This window comes from Vicia villosa, linkage group LG5 (assembly GCF_029867415.1).
Source record: "Vicia villosa cultivar HV-30 ecotype Madison, WI linkage group LG5, Vvil1.0, whole genome shotgun sequence".
NCBI classification, from domain to species: Eukaryota; Viridiplantae; Streptophyta; class Magnoliopsida; order Fabales; family Fabaceae; genus Vicia; species Vicia villosa.
In genome coordinates, this window is record NC_081184.1 from 26,438,879 (window position 1) to 26,463,336 (window position 24,458).

Consider the following 24,458-nt stretch of genomic DNA (forward strand, 5'->3'; position numbering starts at 1 on the left):
TGAAATTAGGTATGTAGAACACATGTTGTAAACTAAGAGAATGAGTAAGATGCACAGTTCCAGAGAAATAAGCAGTCAGATGAGTGCCATTAGGTAAATTAATGAGAACAAGATTAATGGATCGAATTTCAAAAAAGCAAGTAATACGAGGACAAACATGATGAGATGCTCCTGAGTCTAAAATCCATATAGAAGGATTAGAGAGGGTACTACCTGTATGATTCATACCTGATATTGCAACTTTGTCCTCCTTAGGAGTATCTTTCCTTGATTGTTGAAGGAGATGTAACAGATGCTGATAGTCCTCCTTAGAGATAGTTGGTAATGCCTCAGCTGTAGCTTGTGGTTTCTGTTCAGTCTTGTCTTTGGGATTCTTATTGCGATATCCTGGTGGGAACCCATGTTTGAAATAACAAGTCTCAATAGTGTGATTGGTTTTGCTGCAATTAGTGCACACCATGGAAGGTTTGCCTGATTTGCGTCCTTTGCCTTTGTTAGCATAAAGAATGGTCGAATTGGACGTGGTTGGAATTTGTTGTTGAGCAATTAAAGAATACACGCGACTGATAGGTGGAAGGGGATCAAGGAGCAAGATTTGTGTGCGAATGCTTTGGTAGTTATCGTTTAAGCCCTTTAAGAAACAAGTAACATATTCCATTTGTTTGAAGTTGCGAACTGCCTTGGATAAGACACAAGAACAAGGGGTAAGGCAAGAACAAGATGGAGTCGGACGCAAATCTTCTAAATTATCCCACAGAATATTTAAATCAGTAAAGTAAGTCGATAAAGATCGTTCACCTTGCTGTATTGAGTGAATTTCCCGAAGTAGATCAAAGAACCTAAAGTGATTGCCTTGGTGAATCTTTCGCGGAGGTCCCCCCAGATACCAAAGGCAGAGTCGAAGCAGATCGTAATCTGTGCTATGTATGGTGACATGGTGCGATTGATCCAAGATAACACCATGCTGTTTGCGCGATCCCAGAGCTCATAGTTCTTGTCTAATTCAGGGGGTTTGGAAAGAGTTCCATTGATGAAGGAAACTTTATTCTTTGATGTGAGAGAACGTTTCATGGATTTGCTCCAATTGTGATAGTTGTTGTCATCCAGCGAAGGCGCGACAATGGTGGCTCCAGGGTTTTCACCTGGATGAAGATAATAAGGATTTCTAGGTTTCATATAAGGATCTTGGGAGGAATTTGTGTATATCCGAAACCATGAAAATGATGAAGGAAAGATGATGCAAGAAAGATGATGCAGGTGGAATGGGGTTTTAGTCTTCTCATACCATATTACACAATGCCATTGTAGAGCATTGTAGAAGATGAAACTATAATTGACGGAAAAGAAAAGTATTGTAATTGAATTTGATTTTCACTGTATGTACAACTAAGCCATAGAGGTCATATATATTGGACCTAAACAAGCTCAGGCCCATAGTAAAGTAACCTAGTAGAATAAGCCTAATGAAATATAACAGTCATAATAAAGATTATAACATGTTAAATTAATACTTTTTAATAGGTTATACCAAATTCAGCAACATTTTTAGTGAAAAAAAATCAATACATTTATAATCTGACCGACTTTGTTTGAGAGATTGACTAGTATGAAATGAATATTTGGCATCTATAGTTAAATAAAAGCTATGTAATGAAATCTGAAGCATAAATTTAATTATCAGTACATCAAATTTGACTTTCATATGAATACCTACAACCAAATTCAATTTAGAAGCATGAATATAATTGTCCAAGTTTAAATTTGGAACATTTAGACAGGGTATCATAGGAATGTGGATGATTTAGAGTTGTGGAAAGAGAGAATTTGTTAAATTGAAGTCTGGCAGAGAATTTTGATAAATGGACAAAATTTTTGATGCAGCTACTGGTTGTCATCTGTGTTGTATTTGGAATGCGTAGGGTGATTCTCATAGGCTAATAGTGTCCTTCAATTGTTACCCTCTTTAGTAGTTTATGGCGTTATTAGACAGGTAGCATCGTGTTCATGTCAGGATTCTGGTTGGTTGGGTTGCAACAGGTGATGGTGCCGGTAACAAGAAAAATAAGCTCTGATATTGCTCTAGGATTTTGGAGACTTTGCTGGAGAATATAGGAGTTCAACATTGGGAGTTTCTTTACTTGTTCTATGCATTATTCAGTGGCTTTTCTTCCTCTGAGTAATTTGCAGTGGCTTAGGAGGTTTTTGGCAAATCAATTGGCCTAGCATTTTGGTTTAAATGAAGGTTTAGGTGGCGTGTAAGTAAGGGTGGGTAGAGTTGTCAAAATGGGCTCGGCCCATCGGGCCTGCCCTTAAGCCCAACAATTTAGCGTGGGTCGGGCTACAAAATACTTTAAAAAAACATGACCCTGTCTTTTTTAGGCCAGCCCACCGGGCCTATGTTTTTCAGGGGCTCGATCGGGCCTTCTGCGCCAGAGTGCAATCCATCACACGGAAGATCCTCCCAATCTCCTTCAACCAAGTAAATGCTCCATTAGGATCATACGTGCCCTTGAAGGTAGGCGGATTCTCCCTCTAGAAGGTCGCCAAACTACAAGATCCAGCATTCTCATCAGTGTTCGGCTGATTCTCCAAAGCATGAGCCATAGCCTCCAAAGCAGCAGCAATCACAACATCATTCCTTCCAGCCATCTAAACTTATCACTACAACATAAACAACAATTAGAACTAAGTAACAATACTCGATTGTTAACGACACTACGACTCGACAACTTGGTCGGACGAACCGACCTACTATGATACCACTATTGTAACACCCCATTTCTACCCGATAATTATAATAAAATCAGAGTATAAAAATTCCAACAAACACATGGGATATCACATTTGCAGCTTAATAACAACGACATAAACACATTCAATATAGATACATAACACCTTTAAATGGATGAACTCATATTTAACCTATTTAGTCTTTAAAAAAAATAAATCAACTTTAATTAACCAGGCAGCGGATTTGTAACACCCCAAATTCTACCCAAAATTATAATGCAGATATCAGAGTATTTTAAAAACTATCAACAAGCATTTGGGATATCACATTTACCTCATATAAATAACTCATAATCAGATACACAACAATTCAATCTCAGAGGATCACAAACGACTTATATCAACTCTAAGGACAAACCAAAACATTTGACTTTATAAGCAAATCATCTTTATTCAATCAGAAACAACTTTAAAACATCATAGTACTTCTCGTTATTCAACTAAGAACTCAATAACTTATATGTTAACTATATGAAACAACAAAATAAACATCCCCCCGAGTGCTACATATCAGAGCGACACACCAAGTGGACTCGATGAAGCTACAAACTTCCACAGCTATACTTGAGTACCTGCCCATTTCCCATGGTAGGGGAAACATCAGCAAAGGGGTGAGATATCTTACAATATAATGGAATGCATGATAAATAATATAGGAGATATAGATCATACATAATTCCACCATTTCTCATCACATAACATCTTACGACAATTTTCATCACAAAACAACTTATCAGTATAATACAACTTTCAAAATGGCAACAATGTCATTAATCAATTAGGACAACATATTCAAATTTATAAGTATGATATCAAATACATCACAACAAACATCTCATCACCACGTCACAACAAACATCTCATCATCTCAACAATCCAAACAGAATTCAAATGTGACTCAAATGTGACTCAAACTTATGCAAATGCATGTGGTACCATTTGGAGTAAAACTCCCGTCGTCTCAAAATTTGCCATTGGGCACATCGTCGCTATTTGCCATTAAGGCCGTCGTGTTTGCCATAGTTTTCAGGCTGTCGTGTTTGCCATAAGTTTCAGGCTATGCAATGGATGCGACTCAAATGATGCACATCCACAAATACAACATAAACAATACATCACAACATCGTCTAAACCACATCAACTCAATGCCAAGGTTCTATGACAATAACCATATCATTACTATCATAGTAATGCATCACATCTCAATCACGTCGCTATGTCATATCATTATACAACATTAATTCACTTCACAATACATCGTCATACAACTTATCAACATTGACCATAGGGTCTACAACAACAACAACAACAACAAATTCACCATGTTACAATAACAACAACAAATTCATCATGTTACAACAACAACAACAAATTCATCGTATTACAACAACAACAAATCCATCATATTAATTACAACAATAAACATCACATTACACGAATCAAGTAATATCATAACACGTTATATTCAACTTCATAATAAAACATATTTATTATTAATTCATCACATGGCATCATCATCGACTCATACATATCAAATACGCACAATTAATTGCATAGAGCATACAACATCATTATCAACTTATATATATCAAACACATACAAAACGTATAAGTCATATTAAATAATCTTCTAATGTCTCTCAATCCATTCTTTACGGTATACAATTATACATAAAACATTTATCTCCGCAAAACATCATTAAATCGGAAAATACAAACTAAGTAAAGTTCTCAATAATTAATTCAAATCACTATCATTAGATAGGCATTGATTTAAGCTTCACGGAGGTTCAAACGACACTTAAAAAGGAGTTACAGATCAAAAGATACATCAATTCAAAGTTTGGAAAAAGTTCCATACAACATGGTCCGCTTAGCGACCCTCCAGCGAGCTTAATGAAATTCAATTTTTCAACAAGCCAGCTTGAAGCGAGCTTGTGCAGACTAAAAACAGTAACTTACAGTTTTTGCAGCTCTGCTTAGCGGACTAGCTCCTCTTAGTGAGCTCGCACATTTTTCACATTTCACTCAGCATCCGCTTAGCGAGCCAAGGGCCACTTAGCGGTCGCGCGATTATGAAGAAAAATAACAGAGCGAACATACCTTCATAATCCCACTTCCACCACACTAAATCCTTCTCAAACAGCAATTAGAAGCATATAACAATACCGGCTAACATCATTTATCAACAATAATCATTCAAAACATGATTTCAATCCCAATTTCATGAAAATTCATCACAAACCCTAACAATCCCAAAACTATGAAATTGAAAGATTAAAGGTTAAACACAATCACACCATCATCCACTCATATAAACCTCTAATAATACATCAAATTCTCAACAAACCATTCTTCAATTTCAACATTCATTAACATCATCAACATTGCGATTCTCTACACATTCCTGGATTTCAATTATTAAATCTAATCTCTACCATACCCATTATCATGCCAACCCTTAGAGAGTAAGAACCCCACCCTTACCTTAGCAAAAGCTTCATCTTCTCCAATGGAGTTCTTCCTCTTTATGCCCTAGCTTTCCTATCTTCTTTCCCTTCTTTCTCTTCTTTCTCTTCTTTCACCAAAATGAGTTATGAAACTAAATCTCTAAAACCCTAACTCTTACTATCTCACTAATGGGCTTAACCCATAACTCTACCACTTAGGCCCAATACTACTAACTCCATTATATTATATATCCAATAAATCACAAAACACACTATACATAATTAAATAGCCACACAACATAAACGAATATTATTCCCAATAATATTCCACAACTACAATCGATACATAACGTAAATAATACCAACTCGCAATTGTATTTCTCCGACTAATCCGACCATAACTTAACTGCTTCAATCGACACATTAATCCATTTACGCCTTTAGAGTAATACCGATAAGTCCCGGCTTCAACTAATTCCAACGAATAAATCCTTGATCAATTTTATTAAAAAATTAATTAAATTGGGGCGTTACAGGATTCACAACTTTAAACTTCAAATAAACATAGCATCTTACTTCGACATAAAACAACCTCGAAAATAACAAGTCTTAAGGAAAACAACTAAAAAATTCAGCAATGGAAACAAATCAACAATAAGGAAAAACATGCGTTCGTCCCCCCGAGTGCTACGTATCAGAGCGACAACACCTACTCGAACTAATGAAGGTAACAACTATCCTTCTTGATTACCTGCACGTTACCAACAGAGGGCAACATTTAAACAGAAGGGGTGAGATATCGAACTATATAATTGAGAGTATGATAAACAATATATTAGAATTAGAGTATATAAAATCACCACTTCATACGAATAAATACTTCAATCTTCACAACTCATCAACACAATAACTTAAATATGCGACTTAAAATGCGAATAAATACAATGCACATGCATGTGGTATCATTGGAGCAGAACTCCCAACTTAAAACTGCCAATTAATAGAGGCATCAACAAGGCATAAGCCTTCAACTTAATTTGCCAATCCAAGCCAACTTACCGAACATCAGCTTCAACTTGATATGCGATGTACGAGACACAATTATGAATGTCACAACTACAACAACGATAATAATACAACAGCAAACACAACAACTTATCAACATTGGACATAAAGCCTATAACTTCATTTTTGCCTATAAAAGAGGCAACTTAACCAATTTTACACCACCTGCAAGTTTTACATGTTTTCAACAAATATTCAACACACCAATTCAACCAAAATAACCTACACGCGTTCCGTAATTATTTAGACAGTTTTCGACCAAAACCGGTTAATTAATTTATCGGTTAAAATTACTAATACTCCTATTCGGTACTATTTTCATCAATTTGTTATTATTACTACTAGTTCTCTATTATTAACATTGATTCTGCTACAAAACCTTGTCTCTGCCATTATTCTTACTGTCACAGAATAATTCTGCTGCTATTTTACTTAAGCCTATTACCAATTTATTTTCTGCTGCTGATATACTACTTCTGCCAACATACACTACTATGTTATTTATCACTACTGAACAGTGTCTCTGTTAAATATTATTACTGAAATAATTATACCAATCACTCAATTGTTCACTTTCCAAACCATTCTATTATCTACATTTATATTAGGCTAAAAACAATTAAGAAGAGGACAAAAGTTGAGTGGCCCCCCATACCCTTATGAAGCGCCCCCCCTTTTGTTCAACTGGGGCGCCCACCCTGGGCTTATGGGGCATCCTCCCATTACCTTGTGTGGCCCCCGCCACATTTTTCTTCGTCCTTTAGACAATTCCTTCACACAACTTCTCTTCCCCTTTTCTGATCCCAAAATTCATTTGATTCATATTTTTATCAACCCAATAACACAACGCTCAACATTACAGGAACATCAAATCATGCTAAATCAACACGGAACATTTTTTACAACAACCATTCATTGACAGAACCAATTTCTTATCAATTTCAAAAGCATCGCAACAAACAACACCAAACACAGAGTAATAATTTTAGCAACCCAAAACCCCACATATCGTCTATCATATTCCCGGTTATAGAGTTGGAACCCCACCCTTACCTTGGATTGAAGGTCACTCTAAAAATTCTCCGATTGCAATTTCCACCTTGCCTCTATGTTGCAGCTTCTTCGTATTCCTCTTTTCACCAAAACCCTTATGCTCTTCTATTGAAAAAACCTATTTTTCTTCTTCTGATACTTCTAATTAACTAATAAAACAACCCTATTACTCCCTTATTTCACTTTGTCTTATTGGGCTTAATTATACAACCCCACAATTTCTACTTCTAACACAACAACTAAGCCCACTTTATATTTAGTCTTATTTAATCTAATATTATTTCTACTACTAAATCGACTACTTTGATCAACTAACCACACAACAACTCAAATCGACAATTCACGACATTCGAGAAATTACTCGAAAAATATACGAAATTATTTAATTAAATAAATAATTAAATATTGGGCGTTACACAGTGCATCAATCCTCTTCATGTACTCCAGAACACTGCCTGGATGTGTATGCCTGGACTTCCATATATTGGCCCATGTGATACCAACAATGGTAGGAATAACCGCTTATCACAAATGGAAGGGAAATGCTCGTATATCCAACACTGCACAAGAACATGGGCAAATAAATAAATGTTGTAAATAAGAACTAAACTAATAAGAAAAAAAATTCCATAACTGAATTAAACTCAAATAACGGGCAAGTTGCATAGTCTCAAAGACAAACGTCTCTCCAAGTGCATAATATAAAACATTCAATGTAACACACCTCCATGCCCAACTAACATGGTTAAGGCTACTAAAAAACCACATGTATTTCACATTAATAAATACATGAGACTTTTCCGCTAAGATTGTACATCCTACGAGATTTAGCATGTATACCCTAGCAACAATCTCATACATAGACTACTGCACCAGCTCGACTTACCTCTTTTGGGGCCAAGATAGGCGAAAGTGAACACTTCTGTTAGCCTTAAACTGAAGGAAAATCGCGATACAATATGCAGCGGAAATTAAAATTTTCCTTTAGTGACCCTTACGAATGGGCAAGATCAGTGATAGAAACGTTTACCTCTTATGTCGATTGAAACCTTTGATGCCGAATTGAAGGAGTGATTACTAGAGGATATTTGATCTGCTTTAAAAGAACAAAAATATAATCGCAAACGGCTCTTTCTCATTTAGGATACATCTCAATTTCCTTTCCAATTGCTTTTTCATAGTTACTCATTTTGAGCTCTAAAAACAGTACGGTATCACATTCACAGCACTTCACTTTTGGTCCCATCACAATCATGCCAGCCTTGCAATTTCTTTCCACTGTTTTCTCAAATTTTAAACCTAATCTTTGAGTATAAATAACGCAAGTGAGGTCTTCTCTCGTCTATAGCCGCTTTTGCCGGTTCTCAATACTGCACTCTTCTTGGTTTTTGAAATAGATTTTCTTCTGGCCAAGTTTATCCTCTACACTGTGACAAGTATATATCAGTATCAGACCTAAACCTAAGAAGAAGACCATAAGAAGAAGACCTAAAGCTCAGACCTCAGAGTATGATTTCTTTCTATATCTATTTGATTTTTTTATCCAAATCGATTTTAAATCTGAAATGATTTTTGGTTTTATTATGTCCTTTTAGTTTGTTTAATGTTTTGTTTAGTGATCTCAAATAATTGTTTTCTTAATAATTTATTTTTATTTTGTCTATCTTGAAATTTATATATTGAGTTTGGGTTATGTTAACTTTTTGTTTATATCTTGTGCTACTTAGATTTTGTTTTAGCTCGTGTAATTTACAGTCTTATGTGATTAGTTGCTAAATTACAGTCTTATGATCACGAAGTCTATGGAGCCATAATATATATTTTTTTGCTTATATTACTCGCTAATTTTGTGGCTACAAATTTACTGTAATGTGCTGTATTTTTTTTAGTGAGTTGTATTTATTTGTATTATTATTTGTCTGCTCAAATTTTTAATTTGATTTTTTTTGTTGGTATTACAATTTTCTTTAGACAATGGTTTGTTTAGAGAATGGTATTACAATTTTTTAATTTGATTTTTTTTTTGTTGGTATTATAATTTTCTTTTTTTTTTGAGCAAATAATGAATATATATATATATATATATATATATATATATATATATATATATATATATATATATATATATATATATATATATATATATATATATATATATATATATTCCAAAAAACAATTTGAATACACGCTAATTCAAAGACCAAGCCTAAAAAAGACAAGAAAAAACCTAGCTTACTAAACATTATAGATCATTATAGTAAGCACATAACTTTCTACCACTTTGCACTCTCCCATGTATATTCTCTCTTATAATTTGCGCATTCACCTCCTCCAAGTCCCCTTGAAAAACTTTCCTATTCCTGAGAGTTCAAATGTAATAAACTGTTTCAGCTGCACAAATCTTCAACAATTTTGCTCTATTGCTCTTTCCCTTAGTATTTTCAATGATCCACTGCAACTCAAGAATCCATTCATTCGGCACATGAGTATACTTTAGCCATTGTAAAACCTGCAGCCAAATTTTGTTAGTAGTTTTGCAAGCAAAGAAAAAGTGGTCACAAGTTTCATTTTCCCCACAATAAAGACATTTTCTATCAGTTATTGTGCCAAGTCTAAGAAGCCTCTCCTTAGTGTATAAGCGGTTTTGGCATGCCATCCAAAGAATGAAGGTGGCTTGCGGTTTAGCTTGATTACCTCTTATTAAATCTCTCTAAGGCACTCTTTGTTTTTCACCTCGCATTTCCTGGTACATAACTCTGGTACTATAATTCCCAGTTCCAACAAACTTCATCCATGCTGCAGAGTTGAGGATGGGATTTCTATGTTTGAACATAGCTTTAATTGTCCATGATGTTGTTTGGCTGGGCATATAGGTATTGATGTCCTGTCTCTTCAGGTTGTACTGGTGAACCCAATTAATCCATAGCATGTCCTTCTTAGTGCACAAGTTCCATAAAAGTTTCCCTATGGTCGCACGATTCCACTCTCAAAGCAATCACATTTAAGCCACCTGCAGCTATTGGATCACATATATGCTCCCATGAAATTGGAGCTTTTCTGCTATCAGCCCCTTGACCCGTCCACAGAAACTTCCTGCTCAGACTTTCCACGCGTTGAATAACTTTTTCGGGCAGAGGGAAAATTTGCAGTTAGTAATTAGCAATGGAGAAAATGACGCTTCTTACCAATTGGATTCTTCCAGCATAAGAGAGCATCCTGGTGCTCTAATGGTTGAATCTGCATAGCACACTATCAATCAGAGGCTGGCAGTTTGCAATGGTAAGCTTCCTACTATCCAGAGGCACTCCCAGATATTTGAAAGGTATCTTCCCAATTTGAAAACCAGTTTCCTGCATCATCTGGATTTGACTAGTTGTATCCACCCCATACTAGATTTTGCTTTTGGGTATGCTCATATGCAATCCTGTTGCTAGGGAGAAATCTCTGATTTTGTTCATAACCAACCTGATGGAAATACAGTCTGCCCTGGAAAAGATTAATATATCATCAGCAAAACAAATATTAACTATTTTCAACTTTTCACATTTTGGGTGAAAATTAAAATTAGGAATATCTATCAATCCTTGCAGCACCCTATGCATGTATTCCATAATCAGGACAAATAATAATGGGGAGATAGGGTCCCCTTGCCTTAGACCTCTCTTAGCTTTGAGAATGTCACTTGGCTCGCCATTGATGGAAAATCTGTATGAAATAGAGTTGACACAAGCCATAGTCCATCTAATAAACCTGTGAGGAAACCCAAGAGAGTACATGATTTATTCCAAGGCAGGCCATTCAACAGTATCATAGGCCTTTTGTATGTCCATTTGGATAATACATCTAGGTGATACATGTTTTCTATCATACCCTCTAATCAACTCCTGTGCCAGCATTATATTGTCATGAATAAGTCTACCTGGAATGAAGGCAGATTGATTTTCATTGATAATAGTATTGATGACTCTGCCTAATCTTCTGGTCATAATTTTTGAGATGATCTTATAAAAGGTACTGTAGCAGGAAATATGCCTTAAATGTTTTTGCTTCACTACTTTTAGGAATGAGAGTGATTAGGGAGCAGTTCAATGCTTTGTGCATCTTGCAAGTAGTGAAGAATTCCTGCACAGCTGCTATTAGATCATGTTTAACAATCTGCCAGGACTCTTTAAAAAAGGAGTTAAAACCATATAACCCTGGTGCCTTGGTGTTACCAATCCCTTCCACAGCTTCTCAAATTTCTTTCTCATCAATTGGCTTGATTAGGCTAAGAACATCATCTCTAGAGAGAGTTTTCCCTGTCACCACACAAGGTTTGTCAATACCCCTGAGATTCCTTGCAGCAGTCCCTACCAAATTAGTATAAAAATCCATAATCTCCTTAGTAATTGCATCCTTGGTTCTAAGGACTTCCCCATTCAGAGAGGTAAGAGAAGTCATGTTTTTGTGTTTGTTCTTCTCGTTAACAGAGGTATGGAAGAAAGAGTTGTTCCCATCTCCAAGCTTCAACCAGTCCACCTTAGCCTTATGCTTAAGAATACTCTCCTCCACTTGGCTAAGCTCCATGATCTTGTCAATACACTTTTTCACTTGTTCAATAGCCTGACAATCAAACAAATTACCCACTAGAGCCTGTTGAGCTCCAGTCAGATCTTGTCTGGCTTTTTGAATCTGAAACTGAATATCTGTAAACCTTCTCTGGAGAGTCTTTAAAGGTCCCTGCAATCGTTTTAGCTTGATCCACAGTCTTTGCATAGGAGTGCCTTGAGCCTTTTGCCCCTAGTTATTCCTCACAACATCTTGGTAACCTTCCTTCCTAGTGACACAGTGCAGAAATTTAAATAGGAATCTCCTCTTAGGCTGAGTATTCACATAGCTCACTCTAATAAGGGAATGATCAGAGATATTTGGTGGCAATACCTCCACTATTGTATCCTGGAATGTTTGAAACCAATGCATGTTCCCTATAAGTCTGTCAATTCTTGAGTATATAGCTCCAGTAGTGTGTTTAATTTTCTTTTATTTTGGTTATTTGTATTTAATTTTAGTTAGTTTATTTTTCTTTAACTTATGTTGTACGTAGGTCAAAACTGTATTGATAATATAATATATTCTTCAACCTAAAAGTTTGTTGCATAAGTAAGAATTGACTATTGATTCACATGATTTTCATTAACCAATGTTGCTTGTTTCAATTAGATTAGATACATAACTCCTTCAAATAAATCGGAGATCTTTGGCTCCAAATTAATTCCATAAGTCACGTCAATTACTCCTTTCATTCTTTTGCCACTAAACTTTTTCCAATCAAGGGTAGATCAAGGAAGTACTCAACTTCCTCCATTTGTCAGATCGACTCCTTACTTCAACCTAGGAAGCCTTTCTTCACGCTAAAATTCATTTTCTTCTATATAGTTAATGAATTTGACTTTGCTGTCCAATTTGGTAGGATGAGAAGTTATTTGAAGTGTAATAAGGTGTGTCACACTTATCACAACACCAATTTCTAATATCAACTTCACGTCACAACACAAATCAAAATAAATCTCTAACTGTATAATGTTGTCGGCGTATGACATTGGTTGTACCAGAGAGAAAATTTCTAATATTTATTTAATAATATTATACTAAAAAATTATTTAGATAAATTCAATATACATAAGAAGACTTAATAACATTAGTGTTGGGAGTGCCTTGACTACTATGGATTGAAAAATATGATGATGAACATTAGCATATCACATTCTATTAACTAAGTTATATTAAGTCAAAAGAATGCATTAAATTTGACTAAATGGTTCTCACCTTTGAAAAGATACGTTGCGATTTTGTGGGTCATATAAGGGACTAGCAGCTAGTTTGGAATCAGAGAGTGGTTGTTGAGACGCAGGTTTCTCACATGGTTGCTAGCAAGTAACGAGTCGATGAATAGACAAAAAAATTTGAGAAAAATTATTAATTTGACAAGTGAAAAGATAAAAAGTTGTTCATAAACTATTGAATTTGGGTTCGATTTTAATACTGCATTTAGTGCTCTACATCTTCTCACCTGCACATAAATAAATAAATTTATAAGTAACATATCAAAAAATCAATTCAAACTTAAATTTAATTTTACAACAATTGTTTTACAGTGTTGTGGAGAGTGCTGAGTGCTGTGGAGAGTAGGTAATATATTGTGTAAAATATCTATTAGTTACTCTAAGCTTGATCAATATCTACTTGTCTCTTCATAACATTGTAAGACAATTGTTATAGAATTAAATGTAAGTTTGAATTGATTTTTATAATGTATTTACTTATAAATTTTATTTGATTATATATTTTTTATTCATCTATTCATTTATGTGCGGATGAAATACATAGCCCTAATTGCAGTATTAAAATTGAACTCAGTTTCAATAGACTCTAAACAACTTTTTTTTGTATAATTAATAATTTTTCTCAAAATTTTCAGATCTATTCTATCTGTTTCTTGCTATCAATCCTTTTAGAACCACGTCTGATGTGATTCACAACTCGCCTCTAAACTCCCCTTTTCAACGTGTCCTCCAAAAGGTGAACCATTTATTCATATTTAATGCATTTTTTTAGTGTTTTTCTCCGTATATAAATTAGTCAATATGAAGTGATATCCAATTGCCCATCATCATATTTTTCAACCCAAAGTAACACTAATGTTATTAAATGTAATATTAGTATAATATTGTTAAGTAAATGTTTGAAATTTTCTTTTTTTTTACCGACAATGTCATATGGTTACAGTTTTTGATTCGTGTTGTGACGTAAAATAAATATCAGAAAAATAGTATTGTGATAAGTGTGACCCACACTATTACATTCATAATTCAAGCTTCCATCCTACCAAACTGGATGTTAAAGTCAAGTAAAAGTCATGAACTATATAAAGGAGAAAGAAAATGAATTTCCCACTCAAAAATTGATTTGTTTTAAATGCAATTATGTTTATAACTAAAACTTGTGGTTGTAGTCAAGTATGAAAGCATAACATAGACTTAGCAAAAGATGAGTCTAACCTTAAAATTGCCAAAATCATATCAGACAAGTAAGAGTTCATTATACTATATTTCTTTCCATTACTAAAAATAGAGTAGTAAGACTATTTTTTTATTCAATCAGCTTGAAATTTAGTATTTTCCTTTTGTTTTGTACTGGTTGACTGTGTTGTGAAGGTTAGTATTGTGTTGCGAGTGTTAATCTTCATAAAACAACATATCAGTACAAAACAAACGAAAAATACTAAGTTTCAAGCTCATTGCATCAAAAATTAGTTTCACTACTCGATTTTTAATAATTGAAAGAAATCTAATATAGTGAATCCTTGTTTGTTTGATATGATTTTGACAATGTAAAGGTTAAGGTTTGAATCGTATTTTGTTGGGTTTATGTTACACTTCCATACATGATTATAACTATAAGTTTCATTTATAAATGAATACTTTACAAAATTGAATTTAGAACAAATTAATTTCTGATTGTGAAATTCATTTTCTCTCCCCCTTATGTAGTTCATAAATTTGACGCCATTCGAATTGGTAGGTGTTACCTCAAATTTTCGACACAAGCGTTAGATCTAAAGATTAGAAACAATATTGAAAATAATTGTTAACTTGGGTTTTGTCTTCGATCAAAATGGTCAGTCTCAACCATCAGATCTAACGAATTTGGTGAGTCGTCTCGTCGAGGGGCGATGTTAACCTTGGCCGAACAAAGACCAAGGAAACATATGTTTTAGACTTAGTAACATTTGGTGTTTTCAGCGTAACATTACTAATTGCACGCAGTCGAACATGGCTAAAAAGACAAGATCAGACGATTATACAAAAACACGTGTAAAACTTGCAGAGGCGAAGGTTGCATGGCGTTGGGAATGTGGCGAAGTTTGCTGAGTCAACCGTTGTAGACAATTATGTTAAGACTAGTATATAGGCAATGTTTGTTTGAAGTTTTAGAGGTTTGCAATTTCACACAAATTCTATATACTAAAAGTATCCAATCGTGAGAGAGAAAAGAGTGATCTGAAAAATGTATGTACTTGCGTTCTATTTATGAGTTTAATTTCTTTTACTTTTCACTATCATTTACTGCAATAAAGTTTTTTTCATAGTTTCTTTATCATTTCGACTTTAATGTCAAATATATTCAAACTTATAATTTTTGCACAATCTGTCATGGGATCTTTCCGACTTTAATCCCTTAAGTTAAATCAAACTTATCTTTATTTACTAAATTTTCCATTAAAAAAATTGGAATGTCCAATTGGACCTTCTATGCGAATTTTTTTTCTCTTTAAAATTTGCATATAGGTTCTCTCATTTATGAAACTAGTTAAAGTCTTGAGTGTGCATGATATTGAGGAGTGGTAGTATAACCAAAAAAGATGTTAAAAAACCAACTAGGAGATACGTTAGAAGAATGGTTAATCCAAAGAATAACACTGATGGAGAACAACCATCCAATATTACAGGCGGAGGCACCTTTGTGTTAGCTGAAGATTTCGACAGGCGAAGGGAGATTATGGCTCTAAAGGATATACCTCAAGGAAAGACATAAAACATGACTTTTGAAAGCCATTCGAAATACCCTTTTTGTGTAAAATGGGCTTTACCTTGTTGAACGAAGTTTGAGTTAAAAGTCTTCGAAGGCAAGGATAAAGGACTTAGAATATTTTTGGAGCATTTGGAAAGAAGGCTTCGACAGCCACGTTGATTGAATTTTGACGCTTCGAACGGAAGAAAATTTAAATTCAAATGATTTGTCTTATCCAAAAGGACGCGTGGAAGTCTTAGAGGATCGAGGATCATGCAAGAGAAAACGTGGCATTTCGTTAGGAAAAGGCCGTTAGGGTTGAATTAGTATAAATTAAGGTCTTAGCGTTAGATTTTAGTGTGTTCAAATTTGTACAAAACTCAATTATACTCAAAGTATCAAGTGTATCGAGAAACTAGTGCTAAGAATGTACATATGAATTACCAATTCATGTTAATCGTATTGTAGCAACCTGCCCTAAAAATTTAGATTTAGAGTCGCCACCTATTCTGCCAAGGCGAATAGGAAACCCTACGAAGTTAAGAAATCTGGGTAAGTTATTATATTCTGGTCAAGGGAATGTGTTAAGCACCCTTAACCCTTTCCTAAGGTTTTAAGTTTAAGGTAAAGGTTTGTGGCTAAAAATGTTAAGGCAAGACTTATGCTTTCAAGGGTGAACGGTAAGATTCGAACCTAATTGGAGTTTTGGGGAAGGGGACTCGCCTTGTTGCCAAGTGCCTACGTACCTCCTTATGGAGGATCAAAGTCTATGTAGTTCCGGGACATGGTTGTACACCTTAGATTTTAGTATGAGTGTGTTTTAAATTACAGTACGCAGTTTGGTAATTGTCACAGTTTTGAAATTCGTAGTTTGTGAAAGGAATTTGTGTTTTGATGTGGCGTACAACCCTGATTACTGTATGTTTCATTAATCGCGATGATCAATGGGTTTGATCAACATAATTAACAAATTAATAAAGAATTGCTAATTATCTTAATCGATTGATTCGATTATAATCGTTAGCAAATTGATGTGTTTTTAAATAAATTATTTTAGTGAATGGGAAATAATTCATCATTAATCATCGCAATCAATCGGTTCGATTGAAACAGTTAACGAATTTATGAAGAATTGCTAATTATCCTAATCGATTGATTCGATTATAACCATTAGCAAATTACCGTGTCTTGATTAGAGGGAAATTATTTATCATTAATCATCGTAATCAATTGGTTTGATTAAAATAATTAACGAATTAAGGAGGGATTACTAATCATGGTAACCAATGGAATCGGTTAAAACCCTTAGTAAATAAACCTATTTGAATATATTATTTAATTAATTAAATAATCGATTATTAATCATCGCGATCGATTAATTCGATCAAAACGATTAATAAATAAATCCTAATATTAATTATATTAATAATTAAATTTTTAAAATCAAATTATATATATAAAATATATTAAGTTTAATTAAATGATTATATAAATAATATAAAAAAAAACAAAAAAAAACAAAGTTTCTATTGCATGTGGCCAGGCTGAGTGTTCATAGCATAGTCCTTTAATCCTATGCGTTGGCTCTAAGGTATTGGTGATCTGGTGGCTAGATCTTGAAGGTATATGGTGGACCACAGGACAGGCGCAGCGTGTGATAACTGAAACAAGCTTTTCATAAAAATAATATGGGAGCGAGGGATCGAACCCTCGTCCCTTCGCTCACACGTCCCTTCTCTTACCAACTCAACCAAACACGCTATTCATAATATATATGCGTTCAAATAATAATATATGAAATCAAGAATCCTTTAATGGAAACACGCGCGAATTTCAAACGGACCAGTGGTGTGTTGCCACGCCACCTTCTTCCCCACCAAGACCTGTAAATCTCTGCAAATATAGCTACGAATTTGCTACGATTTCCTTCGTAGCAAATTAACCTGCAAACCCTAAAAATCACATACATGCATATAAATGTTTCGCGACCATGGGGATTTCTTCGTCCAGTCCCCCTAAACCTAATGGTACCCAAGATTTGCCCCAATTTTACCTAAAACCAAAAGCCCCAAATCAAGCTTGCTAAACCTAACTATGGTGGATCACCACACAGTCACACAAATAATGAACCAATTGCCCAGAAACGATCTAAACATCACTACAAACAATAATATGCAACCAAAATCCAGTATAGATGCGTGAATCAATGCAATCGATCTTGAATTCAAAGTGACATACTATGGCCTTATTGGAGGTAATTCTGGGGTTGTTGGTGTAGTGCAACGATCCAGATAGCTTCAGAATCCTCCAAGGATTGTTTTGCAATCTTCAGAATCCTTTGAAACCTTCCAATTCTCCAAAACCGAATTGTGTTCTTGAGAGGATTTTTTTGATTCTTGATTAGGGTTTTTGCCTTCAGAATTTCGTCCCCTAATCCATTGAACTATGTTATGTACTTATAGTAGAACATATTAGGTCAACTAAAACGAATCAAATCTCCATAATTTGTGAAATTGAAACTTGATTAAATCTTGAATTTAATCTTTCTATAATTGCCCAATTTTGTTCCTTCTCTTTCCAATATCCCTTTACACGAATTTGAATCAATAATAATGCCTTTGCATGATTAGATTTGATTGGAATATACATTTAAACCAAATTTGTCATTTCTTCTTGATTTATTTGCCTTTTAATCACCTTTTAAATGAATAAAAAATCATAATAAATCAAATAAATCATGAATATTCGTGGAAATCATATTTGGAGTCTTGGATAACTTGTGGATCAAGATTGAATCTTAAAAAGTTAGGCCCATTTGCAAGAAAATCCAATTTGACCCACTTTTGTTTCACATTTTGCCTTCAAAATTGCCCAACTTTGACCAGGCATATCTCCCTCAATTTTTAAGATATGGAAGAGTTCTATGACTGTTTGGAAACCTCAATATGTCTTCTATAAGCCACTTTAGAACCTTTTTCCCATTTGAAGATTTTATCTTGATGATATGAGTTTTGACAAAAAGCTGCTTTTGGTTGACTTTTGAAAATGACCTATAATCTTTTGGACCATATCTCTTGAATGAAGCATTTCCGGCCTTGGCATGTGAGAGACAAAGTTGAAGAGAATCCAATTTCCTTCCGAATAGGCTTTGGTTGGGAAATTTTTGATACTCCATGTGAAAGTTATGGCCAGTCAAAGTACAGTTGACTTTTTAGACCAAAAACCCTAATTTAGCAACTTTGAATCTTGTTGATTTTGAAGCTTTCCTTGATAAATCATGATTAACATTTGATCAAATGATAAATTATACTTCAAAACAAGGATGTTTGACCAAAAATCAGGAGTTTTGATTGTGATTTGACCATAGTTGACTTTTAGGTCAAACTAGTCGACTGTTGACTATCTGAGCAATTAAATGAGCAATCTTTATAATTGAAGCTTGAATTTTGGCATGGAGATAATTTGAAACCCAATAAGCCATATGAAATCCATTGGAGACCTTGATTTATAAATTTTCTTAAGAGAATGCAAAACCCTAGTTCAGGAGGTCTTTGATTAGGAGAGTGTGCCTTGAGTTAACCATTGAGCCTTGAATCATTGTATGAGTTTGGAAGTGAAATGGGATGGGAAAATTTTGGGGTATGACACGTATTACATTACATTTTATCAATTCATATTTTCATTCAGTAAAGCCTTTTACTTTTTTTATTGCTTTCGAGTCAAAAGCTTTTATTCAGTCCTGTACTTTTACCTTTCAAACACATTTTTCCTTTTATTTGCAAACTAAACACAAAACCAAACCAAGAATGAACACAATTCAATCATTAAAATCTTAAAATTTAGACTATGTCCTAGGATCAATCTATTCGATCCTACGAGCAACCAAGATATTCGTTATTTTGGAGGACTAGCGCTTGTTTACGAATTTCCACTGTAAACAATCCACTACATGTGGATATGTTTTATCAAAATCAATCTTAGGTCTTTGTGAAAATTATTGAGCAATAAATCAAGCTTTAAACCATTCTTATTTTGTTTTTTCATAAAAACTCATTTACATCCAATTGGTTTCACACCTTGAGGTATTCGGACTACATGTCCAAAATTGAGTCACTTATAAAGTGAGTTTATTTCTTCTTCAATTAAATATATTCATTTTGGCCAATTCTCACTTAGTCTACAATCTTTAATAGACTTTGATTCATGATCCTCGTTATCATTGATCACTTTTAGCACTATATTGTCTACAAAGACATTGTCAATATTAACTTTATTTGGTTATCTCAATTTCGGTTCCATTCCATTTCATCCATGTCATAATTTATCGAGATTTCTTTATTTCATATTTCAAGTAATTGATTTGCTCTTTTGGAACTGAAAATTAAATTAGGTCAAATTTCTCTTAGAATTTTTATATCCTCACTTGGGCCATCTTTAACTTTAGTTTCTTTTCTTGGTAGAGGACTTTTAACATTGGAACAGACTTTCCTACCATGCTTTGTAACATCCCGATTTTTATTAGTATTTTTATTAATTATATTAGTAATTATATTATTTGGTATTTTTAATAATTATTTATTTATTTAGTTATTATGTGATATAATAATTATTTGAATCTTTGATTATGTATGTAATTGTGTTATTTAGGTTAATTGAGTTATTAGAATAATATAACTAATTGGGCCTAAGTGTTATAATTATGATGTTAGAAAGATTGTGGGTTAAACCCAATTGAGAAAAGATGGATAGTAAGAGAGTTAGGGTTTTAGAGAAGTATTTTCATAACTTTCATTTGGAAAAGAGGAGAAAGAGAAGAGGGAAGTAAATTCTTCAAGAGGGTGGATTAAAATCAAGAGGTAATGGTTAGAATCCAAGTTAATATAGGTTACATGATTGGGTAATGTGTTGTTTGTGTAATCTCTTCATCTTTCAATTTCATAGTTTTGGAAATGTTAGGGTTCATGATAAAACAATGAGATTTTGTGATTTGTTCATGTTCAATGTGTTGTATGGATGACCCATGGTTAGAAACATGTTTAGGAACCTTATATGTATGCTAAATTGCTGTCAATTGATGTATAAATTGTATAGGGGTTAATGGTTGTTGTATGAGTGGAATGGGAAAGAAAAATGGTGATTTCTGAGTTTTTGCGCAGTGTAGGTCGACCTACACAGAAGCATGAGTCGACCTGAGCAACCCAAAAACGCAGAAAATCCATTTCCTTCAGCATGCGTCGACCTATGAATTTTGTGCGTTGACCTGTAGAATTCCTTGTTATTCATGAGTCGACCTGAGCTAACCTGAGAGGGGTGGAAAACATCCATGCGTCGACTTATGAATCCCTTGCGTCGACCTGAAGATTTCCATTTTTGACAGATTTTGTAAAGACCATAACTTTTGATCTGTAACTCCGTTTTATGCGCCGTTCGAAGCGTTAGGAAGCTATTGTGATGTTCTATATGATGGTATAGGATTGATTTGCACTTTATTGATTAATTATGATGTTATTATATGAAATAACATGTAATTGTCTTATGTGCGTTATGTTTTGGTATGTGATGAATAACAATTGTTGGAATACTTTGTGTAGACATATTCATGATGTTTGTGATTGGATATATGATGGTTGTTATGCCTTGTTGCAATTGTTATTTTGTTATGTGAATCTTGTACAATTGGTGGATAATTCAATGTGTGAATTATTGAGGTATGCGGTATGTTAAGATTTGTGTGAATAATCTTAATTGCATATGTGTTGAGATGATTGTACATGCATTCATGGTTGGCTTTGAAATATAAGCGGTGAAACTTGGGTTCACATGGTTGACTTTGGTCCTCAATTGGAAATAGAGGTGGTGAAACTTTGGGTTCACAATTAGACGTTGATCCTTAATTGGAAATAGGCGTAGTGGCTTTGATCTTGTCCAAATCAGAAGTGTGGCTTAAATTCTAGATATTGAATCGGAAAGCGGTGAAATGTTGGGTTCACATTGGGTACCACATGCATAGAGTCACATGTCTTGCATTGAGTCACATTGGTGTCATGTGATGTTTGAATATATGCAATTATGTTATTGTTATGTGTGTATGAGATGTGATAAGTGAATTTGGTGATTCATTTGATATGAATGGTTGTTGTGTTATGATTGTGATATATGTGATTGAAACATATGTGATGTAGATGTGAAATTATATGTACTAATGATATATGTATATATGTGGATATGTGAATCTTGTTTGATTGATGATGATACATGTGGTAAGAGAGGTGATAACATGTATACTTGTGATATTAATGACATGATTCCAATGATGTAAATATATTCTATGATGTTTTGTAAATTGGGATAGAGATGAATATGTGCATTTGGTGATATATGTTCATACTTGAGATACATCGGTGAATTTTGTACATGTCTATATATTTGGAAAAACATGTATACGTGATTATTGGAAGATAACTTGTATATTTAGAATATGATTATGTTTGAATACAATTGTTGCTTCGTGAATGTTGTCGAAAAGGATATGTACTTAGAATCTATATGTTGGTGTATATGATTATGTACATTGTTTAGTAATCATGTTTGATTATGTGGAATTGAATGAGCTAGGTTGTATGACATGAACATGTGAATCTTGATTAAGTGCATATGATGCATGTTTATGTGAAGAGTGATGAATTCTTGAAATTTATTCTTATTGTGTTTTACATTTCCCATTATTATGTTTTATATAATAATTTGAATTCTTACCCTTCTGTTTGAATGTTGCCCTTTGTTGGTAACGCGCAGGTTTTCGAGGATAGTGGTTCTTCGAAGGAGGCTTAGCTTAGAGATTAGATCACTTGTAGAGTGTCGTGACTAAGTAGTCATTTATGCTTTGGTCATATGTAACACATGGGATTTGGGTTTATATTTTATGACTCGATGTTATGAGATATTTGATTACTCATATTGCATTTCGTATTTGATTATGTTATTTTGTTGATGAGTGGCCTTGAGCCGAGATGTTGAGACATGGTGGATGATGTATGTGAATCATCCGATTTTACCATTTATTTGATGAGATGATCATTCTGATGTGGTTTTGCATGTTGTTTTAAATCCCGTGTTATTTGGAAATGACCATTGCATGTTTAAAGATAAAATGTTGTTTTATTTTGAAATATGTGTAACGCCCTCGTGAGATGCATGCTTCTTTACTCTGATTTATGCAAATGTATGCCTTATTTGTTTAGTATAGAATTGGGTTTGTTACATGCTTCATGCACGATTTCAATTAATTTGAAATTTTAGATTATCCAACAGGAGAATCCACTTCAATTGTAGTATTAGCAGCTATAATTGGTTGTATGAAATTTGTAAATGAATAATATTTCAAACTTCTAGTTCATATTGGTTTGTACGAGGATCCAAATATAAAATTGTTCATTAAACTTCTTGTTCATGATTTCAACTGCTTATTATCTCCCCTTAATATTGGAAAAATTAATTTATTAAGTGATAATCAGCCTACTCCGTAGTCAAGTATTTTATTATTTATTCAAATTATATCCTCAAAATTGGGATTCATATCAATTATATTTTTTCAATATTCTTTCATGACTCATCTTAATGTATTATGTTGGAGCAATTGGAATATACACAACACATCCAAAGATTCACTTAGATGAGAAGTATTAGAATAAATTGTAAGTTAAGGGAGGATTAAGATATAAGATCTTATTGGCTTGATGCGAATAAATATTTTAATGTACTTAATTGCATGTTCCTAAAGCATAATATAGAAGTTATAATCTCATAAGTATCAATCGTACAACGAACTTTAGACGTCTAAAGAATGAATCTTCAAGACTTTTTTTTCTTTCATATGAACAGATGCTACAAGATGTTCAATATCAACTTTTAATAATATATGTGATACTTATCAAGAAAGTTCTGGAAATAAAAAATTAAAAAAATGGGATCGTTGTCTGAGAAAATAATTTCACAAACTTCTGGTTGTGAGTAGACAATAAATACTTTGCATGATATTTTGGTCGACGCAACAATTAATGTCATGAAAACCTCAATTTCTCTGATTTTTATTTTCCTTTAGAAACACACAAGAATTTACTAGATTGAAGAAACTTCTGGTTCTCAATACTAAATATTTGCATCATATTATATTCGAGATGACCCAGCCGATTTTACCAACAACACATTTAAGTGTGATTTGTAAACTCCTAGTTTACAATGACATGTGTTTCAATTGTACTAATATAAGTGTAGTACAAGTCCGAGGGAAAAGTCGGTAGCTTTTCTATTATACATTTTATGTCCAAATTTATTTGTGTAATACAAAGATATTCAATACCTCCAATATAATTCATGTGAATTATCTATGACGAAAATATTTGACAAGACATAAAGGGAACACAAAAAAAAAATAATAATAAAGGATTAAAGTTCATTTGAATCTCCGCTCTATCAAAATATGAGCTTACTTTTGTGTGCATTTAAGATGGACTAACAAATGTCATCCACACACTATATTTGTAAAAAGAAA

General features: G+C 33.7%; 1 long non-coding RNA gene across 3 annotated transcripts; it reads left to right on the plus strand.

Moving 5' to 3' along the window:
• Positions 1-8,724: 8,724 nt before the first annotated feature.
• LOC131601485 (uncharacterized) lies at positions 8,725-23,234 on the plus strand. 3 transcript variants are annotated; one of them, XR_009283669.1, is made up of 3 exons: positions 8,725-8,864; positions 13,815-13,915; positions 22,703-23,234. It is a non-coding gene; the product is annotated as an uncharacterized LOC131601485 (long non-coding RNA). The 3 variants fall into 3 exon arrangements; XR_009283670.1 differs by lacking the exon at positions 22,703-23,234 and adding an exon at positions 15,139-15,828; XR_009283668.1 differs by lacking the exon at positions 22,703-23,234 and having other exon boundaries at positions 13,815-14,099.
• The last annotated feature ends 1,224 nt before the right edge of the window (positions 23,235-24,458 follow it).